This window comes from Dipodomys merriami, unplaced genomic scaffold, assembly GCF_024711535.1.
Source record: "Dipodomys merriami isolate MVZ:Mamm:240054 unplaced genomic scaffold, mDipMer1.0.p SCAF_3, whole genome shotgun sequence".
In the NCBI taxonomy this organism is placed as follows: Eukaryota; Metazoa; Chordata; class Mammalia; order Rodentia; family Heteromyidae; genus Dipodomys; species Dipodomys merriami.
In genome coordinates, this window is record NW_027204492.1 from 67040515 (window position 1) to 67064307 (window position 23793).

The 23793-nt window shown below is 39.0% G+C and overlaps 1 protein-coding gene across 8 annotated transcripts in view; it reads left to right on the plus strand.

Moving 5' to 3' along the window:
- The window catches only part of Zc3h12b (zinc finger CCCH-type containing 12B), a 290287-nt gene that overhangs the window by 74345 nt on the left and 192149 nt on the right, over positions 1 to 23793 (plus strand). The window contains exon 1 of one of the 8 annotated variants that reach the window (XM_070040214.1): positions 17102 to 17160. The exons of the other annotated variants lie outside the window; for them this stretch is intronic. The gene's annotated coding sequence lies outside the window, so the exon portion shown is untranslated. Of the gene's footprint in view, positions 1 to 17101; positions 17161 to 23793 lie in introns of those variants that run through there. 8 annotated transcript variants of the gene reach the window in all.

Sequence of the window (23793 nt, forward strand, 5' to 3'; positions counted from 1 at the left end):
GTAATGCTGGCTTAATGTTTATGTATTCATTTAGTTTTTCTTTGCTATTAAAAGTTTTCAGTTCTCCATCAAATGTGAATGCTAGCTTTGCCGGGTAGATCAGTCTGGGTTGGCAGTTATTGGCTCTCAGGGCTCGTATGGTGCTTTCCCAGGCTTTTCTTGCATTCATTGTTTGTGTGGAGAGATCTGCAGTAATTCTTATTTTTTTCCCATTGTAGTATAGCTCCTTCTTCATTTTTGCTGCATGCAGGATTGTTTCCTTATTATTCAGATCTATCATTTTTACTATAATGTGTCTAGAAGTGTTTCTCCTGGGGTCTTGCTTGTTGGGTGTTCGATAAGCTTTTGTGATGTAGTTAAGATGGTCGTTTTTGAGGTGGGGAAAATTTTCATTGATTATATTGTTAAATAGGTGGTGCATTCCCTTGCTCTGGAATTCCTCACCTTCGTCCACTCCAATTATGCGAAGGTTAAATTTTTTAGCATTATCTGCTTGCTCTTGAATATCCCTTTGGTTTAATTTGAGTAATTTTTCCATATCTGTCACTTTTTGGTCCAGTTGGTGTATTCTGTCTTCTGTATCTGACACTCGACCTTCCATTTCATTCACTCTGTTGACAGTGGCTTCTATTGTGGTTTGCATGGAGGAAATGGATCCCTTTATGGATTCAATGTTGGTTCTCAGAGTACTGATCTCACCTCTCAATGAGGTATGCATTACCTCTAATTTGGCGTTTATCTCACTTCTTACTGAGGTTTGTGCAGCTTCTATTTTTGCATGCATCTCTTGTTTGATACCCTGTATCTCTTTGGATAGATCATCCTTGTGCTCTTTCAATTTCTGATCAATTTCTCGCTTTATTTCTTGAGTCATTGCCTCCAGCAACCCTTGGAAGTAGCCTTTGTCTTCCATTCCTGCTTTGCTCCCACTGGGGCTCTCCCCTGTGTGGCTGCTGGCTTTTGAGGTGAGCTTGCTGTCCTGGGTGGTAGTAAACCTTGTGATTTTTCTCTGTGATTTTCGCATGGAGGTTCAGGAGACTGCTCTTCAATTTTGTTTTGGTGTGTCTGTCTTTGCTTGGTTGCTGATTCTGTATTGGTAGAGAGAGTCTGTGCCTGATCTGGGTTCTGTTGGGAGCCTATTTCCAGCTGCTATTCTGTCTTACTTAGGATTCTCAGCTCTCTGCTGTAGATTGCTGGCAGTTCCCGCCTTTGGAAGGGTTGAGCAGCCTAGACTGCTTGTGTTTGCTCCTACGGGTGCTCTTGTGAAGAACAGATGCTCTGCATGCACTCTCCCAAATGCTGGAGTCTGCTATGGGCTCCTGATGTGTTTTTGTTTGTTTGTTTTGGGCTGGTTGTGGGCTTGAACTCTAGGTTTGGGTGCTGTCCCTCAGCTTTTCAGCTCAAGGCTGGCACCCTACCGTTTGAGCCACAGCACCACTTCTGACCCTTTTTGCTTTTGTGATGCTGAGGAATCAGATCCAGGGCCTCATACATCCAAGACTATCACTCTATTGCTGAGCCGCCTTAACAGTCTGAGCTCCTGCTTACTATCAGGTGCTGGCAGCCTGTGTTGCCCAATTCCCAGTCTAGGGTAAATGGGTGGAGTTTTGGTGGGGTTTGGGCTTCTCTTGTCCTGGGCCTCCAGGTCTTTTGTTGTCACAGGCGTGCTTCCCGGGGGAGTGTTGTTTCCTGGTTTTCTCCCCTCTGTTGAGGCGTATGCTCAGCTTTTTACTTCAATTGGGAGGAGTTGGTTGTGTTGTTCAGGCGCCGGATCCCCGGGCCTGGTTCCGGCCCCAGCCTGGAGCGCACTTGTTAGGCCTGTGCTGATGTGTATACCACCTAGGTTATGCAGCCTGGAGCGCACTCGTTAGGCCTGTGCTGATGTGTATACCACCTAGGTTATACAGCCTGGGGGACACAGTTCAAATTTCTTCTACTGTTGGTAGTCTTGACCCAGGGGCGCTGTTCCTGGCTTGGGCATTTAAGCTCCCTTCCAGGGGTGCTCTTGCTCTAGCCTGGCCAGCTGAGTGTGCTCCACGGGCTGGTGGAGCTCTCAAACAGTTCCCAGTTTTAGTGGGTCCTGTGGTCCGGGTGTTGGGGTAGGGAGTCTAGGTCAGGGTCTGGGGATTCCCTCCAGCTCTGGTCTCCCTTGAGGGATACACTTCCCCTGTGGGGTACTCACCCTGGAGCTGGTTGTTTCTGTGTGGTGTAGGTCGTCAGTTGTTGTTGCAATCCGGGCTGGGTTGGGCGGTGGTGGCTCTGTGTGATTCTTTTCTGTCTCTGCCTCTGTCGAAGCTGTCGGGTCAAGAGTGTCCCCGCTCAGACAGCTTCTTCGCGGTACTTCTGGGGCCCGAGTGGCCCCGCCGGGTCGTTGCGATCGTGATCGGGCGGGCGGGTGGGTGGTCTGCAGACAGTTCCCTTTGCGCGCTGCTGGCGGTTTTGGCGGGATGGAACCTCTCTGCTCGGGTGGAGAGTGCCGGGTCGTTGCGATCGCGATCCGGCGGGCGCGCTGCTGGTGCCGAGCGGCTTTGGCGGGATGGAGCCTCTCTGCTCAGGTGGAGAGTGAGGGGTGGGGGTGGGATCCTCGTGGAGACTCCCGGCTGGTAGGCTTCTCTGTTCCTGGCGATCCGCTGTTCTGTAAACCAGTACCTGGTGATCTGAAAGCGGCCCCCTGTGTCTCTGCTGTGTCTCTTGGGGCTCCCGCAGCCCCCCGCCGGGCCGGCTGGCCGGCGGCTTGGCGCACTGCCGCGCGGCCAGTAAAGGTTGGGGGAGGGGTCTTCGCTTTTCTTCTGAAATTCTTCTTTTCCTCTGTTTCTTTTTTGTTATTCTCCGCCTCTGGTTTTTCTCTGAGTGTTCGTCTTTTTGTTGTTGTCGGTCTCTTGGGGAGATTAAGCGTTGGAGCTCGAACTCTCTTTTTGGTTGGAGAGAGCTGTGGCGTTTCCCTACTGCCCCGTCGCCATCTTGGTCCCCCCTCCCTTTTTCTTTTATTTTTGAGAACTTGATTTTAATATGTCTTAGAGTAGACTTATTTGTGCTGTCTGGTTGAACTTTGTCGTAGACAAAATTCTCTAGTTTTTCCCAGTAGACAGTCTCTGATTTACTGCTGTGAATTAGAGGAGGAATGGTGGAAACAGTCCCTTGTCTGCCAACGGTGATGCTAATAACTAAACTAGATCATACTTAAAACTAACAGGTCCTGATACCAGTAATCCCAAGATACAACCCAGGCCCACACCTTCGTTTATAGTGATGCAACAAGGTTTCCACCTTGTTCAAGAGCAGGCACAGAGGCTCCTAGGAGCATTAGACTATGGTCAGAGGTCATAGGGTTTTTGCTGAGTTTGATCACAGTAGTCTTCATACTGAGTTCCATGTCAAAGGCCTGGCACATATTTCTCTCTCTTTCTACCAAGTGGGTGGCTTGTCTATACTACCTTCTTGGAATTTAGGGAGTGGTAATATGGACAGTGCAATTCTCTCTTTCCTACCCTTTATAGTGTTTCTTATTATTATGCTAAAGGAATGTACTGTGATCTAGCATGTGATTTTATTGACTCTTGTGAATGTACTTTCATAAATAAATAATTGTTCAACTTGATGTTTCTTTAGGAGGATGGCTACTGAGAATTTTACTTTACCATCTTGCTCTATCACTCCATTTTTTTCTGAGAATGGGGAAGATCTGCAAATATTTTAGGCTGAGGGAAGGAAACATTTTGAAAGAAAGAGAAATCATATCATTAAGTTAAAACAATGTGAATATTGAATCAAGACTGCATTTGGAGAATTCACCTTTATTGTGGAAGGGATCCTTATTTATTCATTTGTTTTCTCATTTATTTGTGTTGGTTCTGGGGCTTGAATTCAGGGTCTAGATGCTGTTGCTAAGCTATTGTGCTCAAGACTAGTGCTCTGCCACTTGAGCCACAGCTCCATTTCTGGATTTTTGGTGCTTAATTGGAGATAAGAGTATCACAGATTTTGCTGCCTGGGCTGGCATCAAAGTGCAATCCTCAGATCTCAGCCTCCCAAGTAGCTAGGATTACACATGTGAGTCATTCGCACCTGGCCCCTATCTCTTATTTTTTTATTAGTGTAAATGAACCATCAACATAATGGATTTCATTATGACATTTCCATAATGTATATAATATACTTTTTCCCATATTCACCTCATTACCATTTCTTCTCTGCCCTTTCTCATTCCCTTCTCCCTTTCTATATTTCTAGTACTCTTTATTTTACTTTCATTTCTTTTTCCCCCTACATTTCACCTGAAAAAAATGTGCAATAATTGTCTTTGTGAGACTGTTATTTTGCTCAATGTGAAGATCTCTTGAGCCAACCATTTCTGCAAACAACATAACTTCATTCTTCTTTATGGCTGAAAAAACTTACCTTCTTAGTGTAAATGAAGGTGGTAAAGAGGAATTGTTATTTATTTATTAGGAATTACTTATTAGTTATTTATTATCTAGCTCCAAATAGGGAATTTGTAAGGAGCTTGTAAGTGCTGCTACTGGGGTTTGAACTCAGGGCCTAAGTGCCTGTCCCTTAGCTTTTTTCACTCAAAGCTAGTACTCTACTACTTGAGCCACACCTCTGCTTCTGACTTTTTGCTGGTTAATTGGAGAAAAAGGTCTCACAGATTTTTCTGCCCTAACTGGCTTTAAATCACAATCCTTAGATCTCAGCCTCCTGAATAGCTACATCTGATTACAGGTATCAGCCATCAGCATCCAGCTTAGTTTATCTCTCTTGTTCACAGTTGAAGCCTTACTGTCTAGGTCATAACTAGGATATAGTAAATGCAAGCATATAGTAAATTTTTGTTAAAATGGACGAACACTTACAGGTAGCTTGGAAATTAGAAATGAAAGGAAAAGTTTTTCCCTGGTGTGTTTTACTATATTTTTTAAAGTAGAAAAGAAGACAGTCAGTGAGTAATTAAATGTTATGGGTTGGGTAGTTTGAAAATCAACCTCAGAGTAGGCATGGTGACTCTAATTTCTGCACTCAGGAGGCTGGGGTAAGAGGATCCTTAGTTTAAGATCTTCTTGGACTACAAAATGAGACTTTGTCTCAAAACACAAAAACAACAAACAGTAAACAGCAACAACAGTCCTGGAAGAATGAAATTGAAAGTAAAGGAGTGCCCCCAAATTTTGCAGTCCTAGGTTGAGATTTAGTTTACCAGTTTTGAATTCCTATTGTTATATAAGTAAGTATTCTACCCATAGATGTTAAGTGTTAGTTGTACAATATGTACACTTTGCAACTGCTTAGTATCTTTTAGTTGTGCCTCTTTACTAATCACATCTAAAAAGAAATCTTACTGACTGGCCACTAGTGGCTCATGCCTGTAATCTCAGCTACTCAGAAGACTGAGATCTGAGGACAGCAATTCAAAACTAGCCTGGGCAGAAAAGTCCATGAGACTCTTATCTCCAAATAGGCACCAAAAAGCTGGAAGCAGAGCTGTGGCTCAAGTTGTAGAACATTAGCCTTGAGTAAGAACACTCAGGTACAGCACCCGGGCCTTGAGTTCAAGCCCTGGGACCAACAAACACAAATAAAAAGAGATCTTACTATAGAAACAATACAGCAAACTCACACCAACATGGTATTCAGCAAACTACGTTGGCTGTCAAATATCAAACTAAAAGTCTAAGGAGTATTATCATGAATTGTAAAGGATAAATTTTGGTTGTGAAATCTGTATACTTTTTCCACAGAGAAAAATTTATCAGTTATACTTGGTGAAATCATGTACATAGAGTCATTTTCATGGGTTGAGAGAGTTTCAGTTTTTTCTAGGTCTCCACAGTGCACTCACTGTACTAATATTTTTGTTTTCCAGTTTCAGCTACTGTCTCAATAGCCCAAAGATACTTGAAATGGTATTGAGAATAACTAGAACAATCCTTGTAGTTTTTTATACATAATAGGTCTATTAGAGGTTCTAGGGTTCAATGATTCTCACACTTGTATTTTTAGTAACTAACCATATTACTTTTATGTGCCACTTCAAATCTTTCTTCAAGTATCCAAGAAAAAATGAACATAGCAAAAAATGGACTTGTTTTATCCATTCCTGGAAGATGATTGGTTTTATTTGACATTGTCCTGGAATTTGCCTTGTGCACACTTGTTTTTGCTTTAGTATCCTGGAAAAAAACAAAAGGTGTTTCTATATCTACTATAAAGCAGATCTGTTCATCTGTCCTAGTGACAGGATTTCCTGTGGCTCTTAGGAATGGTACCATAATTGGCAACTCTGTAGTTTTTAGAAACTTTACATGCTGTGGCAAAATTTTTGTTTTAATAATCAACAAAACTGTGTGGGCAATCAGCAATTTAGAAAATACACTAAAATAGTGTACTATCATGATACTACATGATTGAGAAACATAGCTAACTTTAATCTGATTTAAGCATTATACAATATATGTTTACATAAAACATCACACGATACACTGAAATGTACTTATTTTATGTGCTTGTTTAAAAATGAGTTGGGAGTGAGGAAAGGGTGACATTGTCAAAAAATGTACTCATTACCTGACTCACATAACTGTATCTCCTTTGCACATCACCTTTATAATAATAATAAATTAAAGTAAAAAATAAAAATAAGTTGGGTATTGTGGCATGTGTCTATGATCATAGCACTTAGCAAGCTGAGGTAGAACCTGTTGTGGCAACATCCAGAGGCCCTATCTCATAAAAAGCAGATAAAGTAGAATTTGCTTAGGAGAACAATAGGTGAGTAGGATTCTTCTTACCATGATGGTTTGAAAATGGAGAGGTAAATATATACACATAGTCATATGGCAGTTGTGAAGTAGCAAGAATTAGAAGCAGAATTAATGGTGTATCTATTGCTCCATTCTTTATAAGCAAATATTAAGAGAGCTAAAACATTTCCTACAGTGTTTCCTAGATGCCACATAGTTTATTCCTGATATTTGTGGAGCAATGAATGCTATTATAGCACTTCCATATAACAAAGCTTTGGTTTATTCTGATTTATCAAAAGCAATATTATCAATTGTGCCAAAATAGGTTAAATTTCAATATGACTATAGCCAGAGAAATGCAAACATTGGGGAATCAAATCAGTGTGAAGCGTACTGTCTATACATGGTTGTCAGTAACTTGGGTGGCTTGGAGTTGGTCTCATAAATTATTGCCATTTTATGTCTTTTATTGTTACCAATAGAACAGCTGATGAAGCCATGGTACTGGTGTTTTTCCTATAGTGGAGAACTAGGAACAATAAGAAAACAATAGAGCTTACTTTTCCTGTTTTCAGCATCTTAGCATCTTTTTAGCTTTCTTCAGTTTCATATTCACTTCTGTAAATAAATGTTTTGTTCTGTATTTCTTTGTTCTTGAATCTTTTATAGTGGGCAGCTAATAAAGTCACATTCTTACTTTCATTGGTAAGCATGTTATACAGTTGGAGAAAATTAGGAGATAGCTGTGAAACTAGTTCAGGTTCCAAATTTGATAACATCAGAGTTCTCAGACCTAAGGTCCAACACTTTCTCTTTCTTTTCCTCTTTGTCAGTCCTGGGGCTTTAACTCAAGGCCTGGGCACTGTCTCTGAGCTTCTTTTGCTCAAAGCTAGCACTCTACCACTTGAGCCACAGCACTACTTCCTGCCTCTGCTGTTTGTGTGGTACTGAGGAATCAAATCCAGGGCTTCATGCATGCTAGGCAAGCACTCTACCAGTAAGCCACATTCCCAGCTCCCAACACTTTCTGTATGACTGAAAAGTATACTTTGAAAATTCTTTGACAATACTTTGAAATTCTGAATTGTAAAGATTTTCAGAGATTGCTGTTTGTTTTTTCCAATGGTAAAGAAAGTACTTATTTAGTGGGAAAAATATACACATTTCTAATTTAAGAAGTTACTGAAGGGAGAATAATATCCACCAAACAAGGGAAAAGTAATTTAACAGTCTCTGTAGTCAAGGCTATGATAGAGTGGTTTTATTTTTAAATGTGTAAATTAGAGGGTTGGGGAAAGGGAGTTTAGATTGAAACAGAATTTCATGCTTGATTTTCTCTTTTATAATGTCTGTCCTTTTTCAAATCATAGTAATAACAATCAATATTTATTACAAAGTAATCATGATCATTGACAGAGAAAATTCCATTTATACTTCTCTGGAAACTTTATATTTAAAATACATGAAAGATACAGTAGAGATTCATATAAACAAACTGTGGATGTTGTTTACCTTGGCTCATGTTAAACAAAATGAAACTTAAAATGGGTAGACAACATATAATTAAGAATTAAATTATCAAATGGTGGGCTTACCTTTTTAATATATATATATTTTATTGCAAATGGGCTTACCTTTTGAGAAATGTTTTTCTGAATATAAAAAGAGCTTAGTTTCTAAACTGAATATAGCGTAGTCAGTCAATAAAATTAGCCCTAAAACCTCAAATGTTTTAGAAATTGTTCTTTTCCTTCCTTATTTTGCAGTCAAGTTTCACTGGATTGTCCTTATATTTAAATTTCTGGAACTTACAGCAAGCTGTTGTCTGCTGCCTATTTCTGATTCCATTGGTCTCTTAAGTTCTGTATGCAAGCTTTTAAGATGGTGCAAAATATGCTTTTTAGGAGGTTTATAGTCTTAATGTTTCACAATTGTTCACAACTATTATTCTTCCAGCCTTCTTGTCTAAGGAAAGTGGGGTTAAGGGGAGGGGGCAGATGAATGGAGAGAGGAATTGTGGGTGAATACTCAATGTATATCCATGAAAATGGAACTAGGAAACAAGAGAATGGGTGGGATTGAGCAGGAGGAATGATTGAATAGATGACACTGATTAAAATGCATTATAGACATAAATTGACATTGTTGAATTGAAACCCCTTTGCGAAACTGCTTAGAGATAATAAAATAATTTTAAAATAATTCATGGGCTGTCTAGCCTTATTAGAAATAAGTGTTTTGCAGTTGTTCACAACTATTAGTCTTTCAGCATTAAAACTACAGTAATTCATTATCTGTCTAGCCTTATTTTCCACTTCATGAGAAAAATATATGGATACATATGCAGTCCTAGGTGTTTAAAATAGAAAATTCCAAATATATCTTGACTTTTCTGTTCAGTAAAATCACTATACCTTATCTGCATTTTCAGGTGTCTCTCTCATTTCATAGCTGTCACTTGTCATTATCCTCTACCTGTTTCTAGCACTTAATAGGAAAAGAGGAAAATGGAAATTACAAGAGTTGTTTATAAAATTAGAAAGTTTAAATGAGAAAGACAAAGGACTCCTTGGTATTAATAATAATAATAGTTGCCTGTCAATGAATACTTAGTATGTTTCAGGAACTATGCTATATGCTTTATATATGTTGTGTTATTTAATTTCCACAACTGGTGCCTGTCAAACTTTTTAAATTTTTATTATTGCTGTCTGAACCTGTATGCCTGTGGCCAACACCTGTAATCCTAGCTATTCAAAAGGCCGAGATCTGAGAATCAGGGTTCAAAGCCAACTGGGGCATCAAAGTCCATGATACTCTTATCTCCAATTAATCACAAAAAGCTGGAAGTGGATCTGTGGCTCCAGTGGTAGAGCATGATTCTTGAGTAGAAAAGCTCAGGGACAGCTCCCAGGCTGAGTTTTAGCCCCAAGACCATCAAAAGAAACTGTCTTAGTAAGGCTCTGAGTTCAAGCCCCAGGACTGGCAAAAAAAAAAAAAAGGATACAAAAGACATTGCAAACCAACAGATTTTTCCATTGGTCTGTTTGAGCAAGTGACTCGCATCCACCATAGGTAAGGTAGCCTGAGCAGACACAGTGGAGGCAAATGTTCATCAGCATCTATGGGGAAAGCAGACTGGGCAGGGAGCTGGCCATCTGCATGTCCCCAATCACAGGTGGGAATTGGATAGGCACCTGGTGTGACACAATAGTCACAAGGCCACTGCTAGGGACCATAGGGTGTCACAGATGAGGGCCAACATGTAGGTGGGGATCTCATTCACATATTTCCCTATAGGAATGAACTGCCTCATAGTAGAGTCTGACATAAGAACATGGCTGTTAGATTATTAGACTTTTGCCAGAAAACCATGCAGACATCCAGGTACAAAGAACAGAGAAAGGTTTATTGCCAGCAAAGGGGCCTGCAAGACCCCTTCTCACAAGAGAAGAGTGAGAAGAAGCACTGACTATCGTCTGAAGTGACCTATATAATCTACTGAGGCTAGGAGGAGCTAGAAGAGACTAGGAGGTGGAGACCCTGGTGTAGATGTGAGGACCAGGGGCTTTATCATGACAGATTAGGATTTATGGCTGCTGCCCAAGTAGTAGATAAGGGGCCCTGCAGCTGTCCAGACCTGAAGGTCACTCCAAGGGGCTCTTGCTGCCTTATATGGTGGTAGCTGCCCCAGAGGAGTGCCATCTCAAGGCAAAGGGGGGTTGGAGGCCGATTATTTACTGCCTTTACTAAATGGGCCTAGTGTTGCTTAGGAAGGGAGTATGCTAAGCTGTGGAAGGGGGAAGGAGTGTGCTAAGCTATGGGAAGGGAGCTCATTCGGTTAACAATGGCTGTTCTGTGAACATCCAGCTCTCTTGGACTAGTTCACAGGCAGGTTGTTGGTGCCACTTGACTAACTTAACTGTAACACACCAAGCCTTACTGGTGGATCCACAGGATAGAATCTTGATGTGACAAGCTAACTAAACTGAAGAACAGCAGAGTTCAACTCCTGGTTAATGGGAAGAATACCTGAGGGTACTGGCTACTTGAGAAAGAGCACCTCAGATGAGACAAGTACAGGAGAATCTTATCTGGGCACAGTGGTCTGGCAGAGGTGTTTATATGAGGAGAACCCTGCATGAATTTCTGATCAACAGGAAGAACCCTGTGTAGACCACCTGGTTAGTGAGGAAAGTCACAGACATTATTGCCTGCCCAGGTAGCTCCCCAGTATAGGGATTAGAGCATCCTGGCTACTAGTGTTGACTACACTTATTATAATATCTGTATTTGTTGGATGGTAAGGTTTTGTCCACAGAAATAGTTATTACTTTTGGTTGCTCTCCCATTTCCTCAGTTTTCAGGCCAAAATAATAGAAATGGGCTGCCAGCACAGCCTTTTATAAATACAGTGTTACAAAGTAAACATGTGAAGCTTATTACATCACTCCTAGATAATTTTGTCTCACCCACAATGTTGGCTGTGCAGTTCTGGGGTTTTTGAAGCTGCGCATGTAACATCTGAAGTGCTTCCCCTCCACCTGGTGTAGAGAGGCAAATTTTCAGTTGGGGTAGATCACCAGCTCCTGGTTAGCCTCATCTTTGAGGTAATGATGCACGTGATTTTGAGCAAAATAAGTAAATTCTATGTGGGCTTTATTTGTTGATTGTTGTAGTTGTTTATTTGTTTGCTGGTGCTGGGGCTTGAATTCAAGGGCCTGGGTACTCTCCCTTTATTTTGCATCAAGGCTAATACTCCACGACTTGAGCCATACTTCCACTTCTGTTTTTTTGGTGGTTAATTGGAAATAGGAGTCTCATAGACTTGCCTGCCTGGGCTAGCTTCAAACTGCGATCCTCAGATCTCAGCCTTCAGATTAGCTATGATTACAGACATGATCCACTGGTACCTAGTCCATTTTTATGTTTGTGTTGGAGAAATATGAATTTAAATTACTTGCTCATTTCTTAATTGGTTAACTATTTTCTTCCTGTTGAGTTGTGTAAGTTCTTCATACCTTTTGGACATTAACTACTTAAATACTTTACCAATACTTATCTGTAAGTTGTCTTTTATTTTGTTGAATACTTGCTCTGCTTTCCATGTTTGGGTATAACATGCATCAAATTGATACATTTGCTCATTCTTGCATATTATATCCAAAAAACAATCTGCTAAGGCCAAGGTCAGTTTCTTTGTTTTCTTCCAGAAGTTTTATGGTTTTAGGAGAATAATTCTTTTTGAGTCCATGTTGACTCCATTTTTGTGTATTTTATAAGATAAGGACCCAATTTCATTCTTTTGAATATGAATATCCAGATTTCCTAGCATTTTCTGTTGAAGAATCTTTTCCTTTCCCACTGTTTATTCTTGCCACTCCTGTCAAATACTAACTGTATATTCATGACTTTATTTCTGGGCTATGCTATTCTATCGACCTCTCATTGGTATCTTAAATCATATTTTATAATTGAATAAAAAATTAGCACCGTTTGGTGTACTCAAAGTATGCAGATGAAATGCTTAAGACACTTGTTTATAACAAGTGGGATAGCTAAAGCAGCATAAATAGAAGTGTGGATTATTTACTTCACTTGTGGTAAAAATGTTGGTGTCAGTACACTGTGATAAATTATATATGCATATTCTTTTTTTTCTTTTTGGTCATGGGGCTTGAACTCTGGGCCTGTACATTGTTCCTTAGCTCTTCAGCTCAAGGCAGCATTCTACAACTTGAGCCACAGCACCATTTTTATTTTGGTTTTTGGTGGTTTATTGGAGATAAGAGTCTCATGGACATTCCTGCCTAGGCTAGCTTTGAACAGTGATCCTCAGATCTCTGCTTCCTGAGTAGCTAGGATTAGAGGCATGAGCCACCAGCGCCCAGCCACATATGTATATTCTAATACCTCGAATAGCCATAAGGAAAATAATACAAATTGGTATATTTAAAACACTACAATTCAAGAAGGAATCTCAAAAGTGTTTAATATGTACAAGAAGGAAAGAAAGAAAATGAGAGGAATTAGAAACAGAGTAAACAAATAGAAAATAGAGATACAATAGAGGGGATTCTTGTTTTGGTTAAATACACTATATGCATGAGTTGGAAAAAATTAAGAGTAAAAGCACACTTAAGTCCTGACATATTAAATAAAATGTCTTTAAATGGATCATTTAAATGGAAAAAATGGCAGAATAATTTAAAATGGACATAAGGATATACTGTCAACAAAAAATTCAACTTTAAGTGGGATGCCAGTAATCTTAGCTACTCAGAAGGCTGATATGCAGAGGATGACAGTATTAAGCCAACCTGGGCAGAAAAGTCCACAAAACTGCATCTGCAGTGAGGGTAGAAAGACCTATCTTAAGTGATAAAGTGCTAGGAAAGCAAGCATGAGGCTCTTAATTCAAACCCCAGTGCTGATTCAATCACTCTGGAAAATAGTTTGAATATTCCTCAAAAAACTAAACCTAAAGCCAGTCACTGGTGGTTCATGCCTGTAATTCTAGCTACTCAGAAAGCTGAGATCTGATTATTGAAGTTTGAAGCCAGCCTGAGCAGGAAAGTCCATGAGACTCTTATCTCCAACTAACCACCAAAAATCCAGAAGTGGAACTGTGGCTCAAGTGGTAGATCACTAGTCTTGAGCTTAAAAATCATGCTGGGTGCCAGTGGCTCATGCTTGTAATCCCAGCTACTCAGGAGGCTGAGATCTGAGCATTGTTGTTTGAAGCTAGCCCCAGAGACTCTTATCTCAATTAAACTACCAAAAAACTCCAAAACAAAACAAAACCCCCACAGAAGTAGAGCTGTAGCTTAAGTGGTAGAGCACACTAACCTTGAGCAGAAGAAGCTCAAAGACAGCACCCAGGCCCTGACTTCAAGCCCAGGACCAGTGCACATGAATGCGCGCGCGCGCGCACACACACACACACACACACACACACACACACACACACACACACACACACACACACACACACACACACACACACACACACACACACACACACACACACACACACACACACACACACACACACACCCCAAAAATACCTCATGTATATAGCAGCATATACCAGGCCTTGAGTTCAAGCACTGCCTTTCTCATTGAGATGGTTGTAACTGATGAATGTTTTCCTTATTACAATACTCTATGCAACATCGGTTCCTTTATTGTCCGGTACATGTACACAATAGATTATTATTCAGACATAAAGAAAAGTAAAGTCATCTCATTAATAGGAAAATGAACTAGAGATCATTTAAGTGAGATAACTCAAGCAGAACAAGACCATCAACTGTTTAACAGGAAGAGAAGGGCAGGTTGGTTAAGAAAGTGTGACATAGATGTAGTAAATTTGATTGAAGTACATTATTTGCAAGTTATAAATATCACAATAAATACCATTTGTATGATTAAGCTAATAACAATTTTAAAAAATAAAAACATATAAACCAAGAACTCACAGTCAATGAGAAGTATGGAGGAATATAGAAGAGCAGTGAAATTCATTTTCACCTAAAGTAGCCCTTTCACAGAACGTAAAAGGAGCATTTCTCAGGGAACAGATGGCTTGTTTAAAGTACATCATTGTCTTCCCTTGTTAGTTGTATGAAGTATACTTTGTATTACTGATGAGCAAACAGGCTCAGGAAGATTAAGTCCAAAGATACTTCAGGTAATGAGTGGCCAAATCTTCTGCTAGAAAGAGCCACTTTGCAACATCACAAAGGCTATATTTATGCCCTATGTGTTTAGTACCTTATAGAATACTTGGCTTATAAGAGGATCCCTGAATAAATGGTAGTCAGTGAGTGCAAAGTGACAGGCGTTGCTGACATACAGAATTACTGTCAATATGTTCTACCATAATATTATGTATCAGGTTGTTTTAGGCTGTCTTTGTGGGCATATTGACTTAAAAATTTTTCCCTTGTGGTACAAACAACCCAAAAGTTTTAAGAAAACCTAGTATAAATAATTATAACATATCATAGAAGCATTTTTTGTCTATAATTATTTCCTTCCTTCCCACCTTTCCTCCCTCCCTCCCTCCCTTCCTTCCTTCCTTCCTTTTTTCTCTCAATCTTTCATGCCAACAATGGAACTTAAACTAAGGGCCTGAGCACTGTCCCTGAGCTTTTTCACTCAAGGACAGCACTCTATCACTCAAGCCACAGCTCCACTTCCAGCTTTTTGTTGGCTAATTGGGGACAAAAGTCTTTCCTGCCCAGGATGGCTTCTAGCTATGATACTTAGATCTCAGCCTCCTGAAAAGGTAGGATTTACAGTTGTGAGCCATCAATGCCTGCCTATATATTTTTTCAATATCTTTGATTTTATTATTTGACTGAGTCTAGCCTAATGAGTTGAGAATTATAACACTCTCTTTGATTCTGGAAGTCTGAGCAGATTTAGGCAGTGCAAAGATATAACAAATATTTCCATCTTTGACAAATTCAGCAGTGAAGCCATCAGGCCTATGCTTTTAATTCACATTCTCAAATGATTAATGGTTTGGGGCATCATTTCATTTGCTTATTTAACATCATGCATCTTTGGTGCAGTGTGTCTTCATGTTTTTGACCATTTTGTCCTACGTTGTTTGTTTTTATTTTAATGAGCCACTCTGAAGGTGCATTCTGTATGTAGGTTGTAGAAAAAAAAGAATTTACATAGCTTGCCAAGGCCACTGTCCTTTAAACAGGTCATTTAGTAAATAAGATCAGAAAGAAAACCAAATACCAAACAATTAATAAATAACTACATTTTTATTAAAGTAACTGAAAGAGATTACGGAAGTACAGCAAATCAAGAGCAAAATTCTTGTAGAGTACAGAAATTTAAATGGCTACATACTAAAGAGATGGAAAAGCTTTCATTCAGCTACCTCTTTCCCCCAGTTAGGATTAGTTCAGAACCATGAAGGAAAACCAGAAGAGACTTCTTCTGGGTAGGAAAAGGTAAACAAGATGACCCACCACACTTATCACCTCCAAGAATACCTGTAATCTTCCCTACTGGAGGCTTCTATGGTCCTTTCAGGTTCTAAGCTCAGCCTAGGGAACTGTCCAGTGTCTAAATGCTGAACTTCCCCAGAGAAGTCGTCCACACTGATGCTGTATGCCATGGCACTACCTATAGCTCATGAATTTACCACATATTGGTGAATAACACCATCCTGAAACTGGAGCCCTTAGATGAATGTATTTTTTTTTCTGTGTCTGTCCACCAGGTGGATGAAGTGACCTGGACACTGCCCTTGGTAGGACCTTGGAGTATCTATTCGTACAGGATCTGCCCCCTTGTGACCTGATGGTGGTGGCTAGTATATGTTGGTAACCTTCAACGATGTGATTGTTTACCTCAGAGGAATTGACAGCAGCAACATCTGACCTAGGGGACCCTGAACCTGGAGGTGATGCTGAGACTTACCAATCTCTGCTCTCACTAGACATTTTTGTGCCTCAGTCATTTGATTGACCTGCTGGAGCATAAACAGGAGCTGTGGACAGTGAAGAGAGGCTTCTCAAATAATACTCATGCAACCTGAGAAATGATCTCTCCTCAACTCTCAGATGAAAAAATAATCTGACATCACACTTCTCAGTACAGAAAAGTACTCTTTTTGTCAGATTGATACTTCCTTGGTCACACAGATGAAGCCTTTCAGATTAATCATAATTAACAAAAAAGAGAGTGTATCTTGCTTTGGGATTGTTAGCATCGATCTTTCTATTCCTGAGGCTCAGTGGCACTGTATCATACCCACTCGGTACTGGACTATCCCTAAGCAGAGCTCCTGCTGCTCCCCAACCCCTAAGGCCTAGCTGTTGCAGAATTGTTCCATCTTCTGTATTCCAGTTGCTAGTGCACCCTACCCTTAGAGGGCCAACATGAAGTGGTGCCCCAGACCTGAGAACCCAGATCCTTGAAGTACTGGAGCAGTCATACCCTTAACACCACAATCAGAAATCTACCATCCATGGATTCATACCAGAGACATTTCCCTCCAGCACACCCAAGCTAAGGGAGCAGTCTTCCCTTTGGGGGACACATCATAGATATTTCAGCTCTTAGCCCCACACTGCCTACAATGGTCCCTATCAACAGGGATCCAGAAGCTTTGCTGATGCATGCATGTAGATACACAAGCCAAAGCTGAGAAAACATAGTGCCTAATGTCCCTGGGAATCAGAGCCTAAGCTGAGGTTTATCACTACCATCCTCAAGCCAAAGAGTTGCACTACCCTGTCTGCCTGGATATGGACCAGACCCCTGCTGAGGCACCATAGCTCTCTTCACAGTACTGTTGCATGGGTTCTTGCTCCTGTTGCCACTGGTGTGACAGAGCCTGGGATACTGATGGGTCCCTAACATCCCAGGATTTAGTCATCAATGCATGGTACGTTTTCTTCACAATCTGACCTCTTCTCTACCAGGTTGGTTCTGGATCTAAAGTTGCAATTCCATCATTCTCCCAGAGCCTCAGCTATTTGTTCAGAGTCATGAGTTGGTGTGATCTACAACCCAGTTACTTCCCAGCCCACTGGGTATAAGCTACAGTATGTTTTAGGGCAATAGACCCTGAGTGACTTGGCATGAGAAATACACCTACCTACCCATGACATGCAAAGTGAACCTGTACTTAATGTATCAGATGGTATAGTAGTTCTTCAAGACCTTAAGCCCACAAGCTTGGCTCTATAACTGCTCAGAGCACCTCTGCCACTGTGACTTCCTAGGATCTGTGTTAAACCAAATGGGTAGATCCCCTTAGCTAAAATTTCCCACTATGAAAAAAGAAAAATCAGGATGATCCCTAAAGTCCTCACCTTAATAATGTGCTGCCATCACTGCCACAAATTCCTGCTGCCTAGAACCCTGAGGTACTAAAGACATCATTGAGTATGACAACTGAAGAATTCACACATTAGCTTGAGCTGCCACAGAACCAGAGCCATCATGCCTTACCCAACCAATAGCACCTTCAGGCTCATCTACAGGTGAAAAGTTTCTCTTATAAAACCTATACTGTGAAGTCTGAAAGAAGTACAAATGGCCAATAAATGAATTAAAAATGCTCAACATCTTTAGCCACCAGGAACATGGAAATTTTTAAAAAATTGACATTGCACCTCACCCTAGTCAGAATGACAGTCATTAAGGAAATAAAGAATAGTGAATGCTGGTAAGGACTCAGAGGGGAAAAAGAACCTTCCTACATTGTTGATTTGGGTATAAATTAGTACTAGGGAAACCAGTTTGGAGGATCTCTAAAAAGCTGACATTCAAACCTCACACTATGTTTATTGCAATACTATTTACAATAGCATGATATTGAATCTACCTAGCTGCCCACCAAAAGCTGTATGAGTAAAGAAAATGCAGTATCCAAGCACTATAGAGTATCATTATATCACAACCAAGAACGAAGTTATGATATTAGTAGGAAAATGGATGAAACTGGATATCATATTAAGTGAAATAAGCCAGATTCATATAAATGACTTCAATTTTTCTCACATATGTGGAATCTAGATCTTACAAAGAGGGCATGAATATTATAGAGGGACTATTTGTGTTGGAAACCTGTGGGAAGAGGGAGAGGGTAAAGATGTGGTGAAGAGGGGAGAATTCATATTATATATGTATGCAAAATTCATAATGAAAACATTTTTACGTTTTTCAAGAAAGCTAAAAAAGATTGCTTTGAGAGGTCATAAAAAGAATGAGGAAAATGTGAAGATCAAAGTACATTATGTGCATGTATAGAAATGTCACATGAAGCCCTTTTTGTACCATTAATATATACTAATGAAATATTTTTAAAGAAAAAATAGCAAATCACCTGTAAGAGAATCACTATTACACTATCCTCAGGTTTTTCAGGAGAAACTGTAAATTTGGAGAGAATGGATGGATGATACATAAGTGTTGAAAGAACAAAAGATGTCAGTCAAGAATACTGTACATAGTAATTAATGTTGTCTTTCAGAGAGTCAAATCTTATACAGACAAGCAAAAGTAGGGAATTTATTATCACTAGTCTTGCCTTACAAAAATGTTTGAGATAGTTTATCAAGCAGAGATGGAAGGATAATTAATATCATGAGTACATATACATACTATAAAATTCATTTTTAGAAATAAATACATGATGGACTCTTGAATACCCTGGTGTCATAGATTCAATTCATATCTCTTAATTTGAAGGTTAAAAATAAAAAGTTCAACGCTTAGTAAATGTTAACTTAGTCATTAGTGAGCATAATATATAAAGTGTGTACATAGTAACATCAAAAACAAATTGAGTTGGGGATAATGGAACATAACTGTAATCCCAGATACTCAGCATTAGTTGAAACATGGTAGGGAGCCTGAGCAAAGTTAGCAATACTCTAGCTCAAAAACAAAATAATACCAAAATTGTTCATATTAGAGCTCTTTTGGAAAAGCATGAAGCCCAGTGTTTGCATCTTAGTACAAGAACAAAAACATTGTGTGTGGAGGGAGAGTGAAAGTGGTTTTGTATGTTACAGAGCTTATCATACTGAAATTGTATAGTTATGTTTACAAAAGCTTTATGATGATCACAAAAAAGAATCTATAGCAAATATACAAACACTAAAGAGAAAGATGTCAAAGCAGAAAATTATCAAGTTACAAATGTGGAGCAAAAGACCCAGAAAACAGATTTTAAAGTAGCAGGTGTACTTTTTTATTAATAGTGATCTGCAATTAAATGTTTTTAAGTTCCTCTATTAGAAGACATAGTGTTGCACACTGGATTTTCAAAGCAAGATTTACCTATATGCCACCTATAGAAGACCAACAAACTTAAGTGTGGAGATGCTACTTACAAATGATTAATTAAAGAGAGCCTGGGCAGCTATACTTAAATCTGGTAAAATAAATTTCACATCAAAATCTGTCATAATAGACAAAGAAGGGCATTTTTAAATACAAAGGGTCAATTCATTAAGAGAACAAAACAGTTGTTCATATAACATTGAAGCAACTCAATTCCTAAATCAAATATTCATAGTCATCAAGTGAGAAATAGGCAATAATTTGACAATAATGGAGACTTTAATACTTCATTCAACAATGGATATGGACCAGACTTGGTAGTACCCACCTGTAATCCTAGATACTTAGGAAGAAGATATAAGAGGGTTGTGATTAGAGGCCAGCCCAGCTAAAAAAGCTAAGAATATCCTAGCTCACAAATATAAACTGCCAAGAGCCTAAAATTAGGAGGATATCAGTGTCAGGCCATTGTGGCAAAAAAAAAAAGTTTACAAGAGCCATCTCAACAGAAAAAGCTAGGTGTGGTAGGGCATGCCTGTCATCCCAATTATGATAGGAATCATAAACAGGACGACTTTGGTCCAGTCTGATGTAACAAAAGGGAAACTCTGTCTCAAAAATAACCTGAACAAAAAGGTCTGGAGGCATAGTTCAATTGGTGGAGTGCTTGTGTAGCAAGCACAAAACCCTGAGTTGAAACCCCAGTGTTGCCAAAAACAAAAATAAAACCCACACAGATACATATGAACCAACCAGAGTAGCTCACACCTATCATTCCAGCTTCCGAGCTACTGAAGGAATAAAAGTAGGAGGATCTCAATGCAAGGCTGACCTGGAGAAAACCTATGGCCCTATATGAAAATTAAACTAGAGCAAAATGTCTGGGGACATGGACCAAATAGTAAAGGAGCACTTGTCTAGCAAATGCAAGGCCCTGAGTTCAGTCTCCAGTACCACAAAAATATGTATTCATCTACAAAAATTAAGATTTAGGAGGAAGTACCAGGCTTGAATTTTGAATTGCCCTTTTGACCAAATGACTTAATCATCCATCTATCTATCTATCTATCTATCTATCTATCTATCTATCTATCTATCTATCTATCTATCTATCTACCTATCTATCTTTCAATTTGACAGCAAATTTGAATGCACATTTTTCTCCAGCAAACTTTCCTCAAGATAGAACATACTTTAGGGCAAAAAAAGGCTTAACAAATTTAAGGAAACTTAAATTAGATATGGCATTATTTAAGACCATTTATTATAGCTGGGAATATGGCTTAGTGGTAGAGTGCTTGCCTAGCATGCATGAAGCCCTGGGTTGGATTCCTCAGTACCACATAAACAGAAAAAGCCAGAAGTGCTGCTGTGTCTCAAGTGGTAGTGTTTTAACCTTGAGCAAACTGAGGCCCTGAGTTCAAGCCCCAGGACTGGCAAAAAAGACCATTTATTATTTAAGTAATATGTAGGTATCTAGAATTATTTAGTGCAACCAGACCTTAGTAACAAGATGAATCTTGGAAAACTCACAAATGTGTGGAAAAGAAACAACATGCTCCCAAACAACTGATGAGTCAATTAAAAAATCAATCATAAAATGAAAAACTATAGTGAAACAAACAATGGAAACAAAACATATGAGTTGTAGCAAAAGCCATTCTGGGAGAAGTATAAATAACAGTTGTGTATGTTAAAAAGAAGACTGAAGCTGACCTCCAGTGACTCACACCTGTATTCCTGGCTATTCAGGAGGCTAAGATCTGAGGATCATGGTCCCTAGCCTGACTGAACAGGAAAGTCCATGAGACTCCTATCTCCAATTAACCACCAGAAAATCAGAAGTGGAGCTGTGGCTCAGGTGATAAAGCACTAGTCTTGAACAAAAGAAGCTTAGGGACAGTGACCAGGCCCTGCAAACACCAGGACCAGCATAACAAGAAAAAAGATAAAAAAGAAGACACTGGTCAGGGATGTAGCTTATAGATAGAGTGCTAACCTAACATCTATAATGCCTGAATAATCAAAACCAAATTCACACAAAGAGATCCTAAGTAGTTTTAAAATTCCATCTCAAGAAACAGCAAAAAGAAGAATGAAACACTCAAAATTAGCAAAAGAAAGAAAATAACAAATCAAAACTGAAATAGAGAACAGGAAAACCACAGAAAGTTAAAGAAATTGAGTATATTAAAAAAAATAAAATTAGTCAGGTGCCAATGGGTCATGCCTATAATCCTAGCTAGTCAGGAGGCTAAGATCTAAGGATTGAGATTTAAAACCAGTCCTGGACATAAAGTCTGTGAGACTCTTATCTCCAATGAACCACCAGAAAACCAAAAGTGGAGCTGTATTTTAAAGTGGTAGAGCCGTAGCCTTGAGCAAAAGAGCTCAGGGATAGGGCCCCAGGGCCTGAGTTCAAGCCCCATGACTGACAAAAATAAAATAAAATAAAATTAGCAAACCCTTATCTAGTCTAATGAAGATATAAAGGAATCCCAAATACACAAAAAGGAAAGGGAGCTATTATGATACACAGTTCAGAAATAAAAAGTATGATAAAAGACTATTATGAATAAATATATACCAACAAATTGTGTAACCTAGAGCAAATAGATCAATTCCTGGACAAGTACACCCTAGCAAGATATAGTCAAGGAGAAAATAGGGTGCTTGAATAAACAACAAACAGACATTGAATAAGTAATTTAAAACTTCTCAATAAAGAAAAGACAGGACTAGAAAGCATCTTGGCAAAATTTGACATTCAAAGAAAAATATCAATATTTTTGAAACTTCTGAAAAACAGAACTAGAGGGAATACTTCTAAATAAGTTTTATAACACCAGTCATTAGACAAAGACAAAGAAACTATGCCATTTTCCCTGATTAGCATCGATTATAGAGTATTATTAGAAACTGTGGTCTGGTCATGAAATATTATTTAACTATAAAAAAGAGCTATATCTTACATTTGTCATAACGTGGATGAGTCTGGAACACATTATGGTATGTAAAATAAGCCAAACATAGAAAAATGCCTAATATCACTTAAATAATTAAAAACACCACACATAACAGAACTAGAGAACAAAGCAGTAGTTTACCACGGGTGGAAAAATAAGGTAATGTGAAATGTAGGTCAGTTGAAAGTAGCAGATATGTAAGATTTATACAACAGGGGACTATTTTTAATAATAGTTTCATTTAATGGATTTTTCTCAATGAGTAAATTTCAGCTGCTCTTGTCACAAAAAAATGGGTTGCTAAATAAGATGGTGGATATGTTAATATATTTCACTATAGTATCCAAGAAAATAATGCTATATGTCTTAAATATACACAGTAACATTTATTTTTTTAAAGAAACTATTTGCAAGGTTGGTTAATTAACCTAATTTTTACCGACTAATGTGCCAGATTCTTTACTTTCAACTTATTTGTGCTTTGATTAAAGCAAGTTTCTCACTTATAGCAAATAATTGGCTCTTGCTTTGTATCACTTTGACAATTTGTAACATTACCAGTATTTGCTTAGCCCATTAACACTGAATGAATTATATTACCAATTTGTTCAGTCTAATATATTACCATTCATTTTCCCACTTGTCTCATCTGGTTTTTGTCCTTTATTTTTGTTGGTCATGGGACTTCAACTAAGGGCCTGAGTGCTGTTCCTGAGCTTCTTTTGCTTAAGGCTAGTGCTCTACAACTTGGGCCACAGCTCCACGTCAGTCTTTTTGGGGGGTAGTTTATTGGAGATAAGAGTCTCACAAAGGGCTAGGAATGTGGCTTAGTGGTAGAGTGCTTGCCTAGCATGCAAGAGGCCTTGGGTTCAATTCCTTGGTACCACATAAACAAAAATAAATTCAATTAATTAGAAAGAAGAATCTCATGAACTTTCCAGGGCAGCTTTCAACCACAGTCCTCAGATCTCAGCCTCCTGAGGAGCTAGGGTTACAGGCGTGAGCCACTAGTAACTGGCTTCCTCCATTCTTTTGAATTAGTTGGGTTTTGTTAGTATTTGCATCTACCTAATGTATGTATATACTTATATGTACACTTATATACATATATAGATAAATATATATATTTTTTTCATGCTTATTCTAGAGGTCATAAAATTTACCCTAAACATTATGTTATCTTACCTGTGATGTAAAATATTACAGTAATTTGATACACTATAATGTACTTCTTCTTGCTGTCCTTATATATATTTTTT